This window comes from Protobothrops mucrosquamatus, unplaced genomic scaffold (genome assembly GCF_001527695.2).
Source record: "Protobothrops mucrosquamatus isolate PMUCROS unplaced genomic scaffold, P.Mucros_1.0 scaffold1191, whole genome shotgun sequence".
Taxonomy (NCBI): domain Eukaryota; kingdom Metazoa; phylum Chordata; class Lepidosauria; order Squamata; family Viperidae; genus Protobothrops; species Protobothrops mucrosquamatus.
In genome coordinates, this window is record NW_015387403.1 from 67,787 (window position 1) to 70,742 (window position 2,956).

General features: G+C 40.6%; 1 protein-coding gene across 1 annotated transcript in view; it reads right to left on the reverse strand.

Annotated features, from left to right (window-relative positions):
- Positions 1-2,956, reverse strand: part of ADAMTS3 (ADAM metallopeptidase with thrombospondin type 1 motif 3) — a gene marked incomplete at its 3' end in the record, with an annotated part of 118,739 nt that overhangs the window by 43,722 nt on the left and 72,061 nt on the right. The window lies entirely within an intron of this gene.

Sequence of the window (2,956 nt, forward strand, 5' to 3'; positions counted from 1 at the left end):
CCTTCCTTCCTTCCTTCCTTCCTTCCTTCCTTCCTTCCTTCCTTCCTTCCTTCCTTCCTTGTTCTTCTTTCCCTTCCCTTCTCTTCCCTTCCCGCCTCTCTCTCCTTCCTTCCTTCCTTCCTTCCTTCCTTTTCTTCTTCTTCCCTTTCCATCTCCCCTTCCTTCCTTCCTTCCTTCCTTCTGTTCTTCTTTCCCTTCCCTTCTCTTCCCGCCTCTCTCTCTCTCTCTCTCTCTCTTCCTTCCTTCCTTTCTTTCTTCCTTCCTTCCTTCCTTTCTTCCTTCCTTTCCTTCCTTCCTTTTCTTCTTCTTCCCCTTCCCTTTCCATCTCCCCTTCCTTCCTTCCTTCCTTCCTTCCCTTCCCTTCCCTTCCCTTCCCTTCCCTTCCCTTCTCTTATTATTTTTACAAATAAGGCAGCAAATATATCCAGCACACCTTCTTCTTCCTATTTCCCCCAGAAGAACAGCCCCAGGAGGTGAGTTGGATTGAGAGTGAATGTCTGGCCCAAAAACACGCAGCTTGCTTTCATGTCTAAAACAGGACTGGAACTCACATCCTCCCACTTTCTGGCCTAGTGCCTTAAGTACTAGGTCAAACAGACTCTTTAAGCCTTTTACATTTCTTGATACCAACAGAAGACAATATTTGTAACTCAGGGTTGAAAGGTGGGATCCTTGGGACTCTCTGAGCTTGCTTGTTTTCTTGCTAGCACTGATGATCATTACCTTCATTTGGGTAATGAAATGTCTGCAAGAAAACAGCCAAGCTCAGAGACCACCAAAGATCCCACATTTTTTGATAGATGGATGGATAAATGGATGGATGGATAGATAGACAAGATAGATCTAGATAAACAATAGATTGTTGTTGTTAGTTGCAAAGTCATGTCCGACCCATCGCGACCCCATGGACCACGTTCCTCCAGGCCTTCCTGTCCTCTACCATCTTCTGGAGTCCATTTAAGCTCACGCCTACTGCTTCAGTGACTCCATCCAGCCACCTCATTCTCTGCTGTCCCCTTCTTCTATTGCCCTCCATCTTTCCCAGCATCAAGCTCTTCTCCAGTGAGTCCTTCCTTCTCATTAGGTGGCCAAAGGACTTGATTTTCAACTTCAGGATCTGGCCTTCTAAAGAGCAGTCGGGGTTGATCTCCTCTAGGACTGACCGGTTTGATCGCCTTGCAGTCCAGGGGACTCGCAGGAGTCTTCTCCAGCACCAGAGTTCAAAGGCCTCCATTCTTTGGCGCTCAGCCTTTCTTATGGTCCAACTTTCACAGATCTAGATAGATGATAGATAGATCTAGATAGATAGATCTAGATAGATGATAGATTAGAAATAAAATAGATGATAGCTAGATAAATAGATCTAGATAGATGATAGATAGATCTAGATAGATAGATCTAGATAGATGATAGATTAGAAATAAAATAAATGATAGCTAGATAAATAGATCTAGATAGATGATAGATAGATAGATAGATAGATAGATAGATAGATAGATAGATAGATAGATAGATAGATAGATAGATAGATAGATAGATAGATAGATCCTATTTTAACTATTGTCCTTCTGAAGAACTGATGGAAGTACAGTGATGGAAGCGCAATACAAGATAAAGATTTTTTTTTCTCAACCAGCAAGCAGAGGCCTTCATATAATGTAGTACCCACAGGCACCATGTCATATAAAAGAACTAAATTTATCACTAAGAACAACTTCATCCGCATCCCATTTTTCTGCAACATTCCAGAATCTAAATGGATTCTTATCTCATACTCCTAAGCCTACACTGATTTGTATGAACTGCCCCCTAGAAAAGATGGCTGCTGTCCAGGCTGCATCAGGATTTACTTGAGGGAACCTCTGTATTTTGCAAGCACAGATTTATATTTGGGAGGACGTATTTTCTGCTTCAAACTCCCCCTTTTCTATATAAATAAAAATGTAAACGTTCGTTTGTTCAAAATCTTAAATCTCTGAAAGTTCTTCACCGATTGCTTTGAAATTTTGACACAACGTTGCATTCGAATACGCGCGTGTTTTTATGTACCTACTATTATATAGATGTCACACCTGTGGCAGGTAAAAACATGCTTTTTTAAAAAAAACAGCGCCATCCGTTGGACGTAAAAGCATACCCACAAGCATTGTGAAATTAAACATATTACAAAGGTGCGCTTTCTCTTTTCTTTCTTTTCCATTTAACCAGACTGAGCCACAGCAACGCGTGGCCGGGTACAGCTAGTTTAAAAATAAAAATAAAAATTCCAAGCCCTTGGATCTGCTTGTTAAAGCTTCGTATTAGAAACTTTGCGGGAACTATTATCTCAACCGTTTATATTCTTTCGGAAAAAAATAACAAGCTGGGGGTCCTTCAACTGGAACAATCATCTCATGAGGGAGACCAGATACTCAACGGAGGAAACCAAGCAAGAATGTTTTGCTGGTATTCCAGATTAAGTTATTCCATTTCTAAAATGACTCTGAGGACATTGACCGCTCAATTTATACCCGCCAGCGCACTGTCCTGGAAACCCACAACATACTGTATATACACGAGAGCGGTGCACCAATACAAAAATACAGAATAAATATTTACTAGCTTCGGTGGAAGTCACCCAACCGTCTAATAATCTTCTGCTAAATAATGCAGCAATGTTCTAAATGAATAATTGACAGTAAAGGCTGCATAACCATATAAATGTATTTATTTCTCTACCCGATGTTAGCATCCAGAGTTTGGATTCTTGCTTTGCTTTGTTTATTTATTTATTTTATTTATTTATTTTATTTAATTTATATGCCGCCCTTCTCCCGACAGGGACTCAGGGCGGCGCACAACATATTTAAAACCAGAACATATATACAATCCCCCCCTTAAAACCGAATTAAACCGAATTTTAATGTTGCGTCTTCCGAATATTTAAAACCCAATGTAAAATCCACCCTAGGTCAGG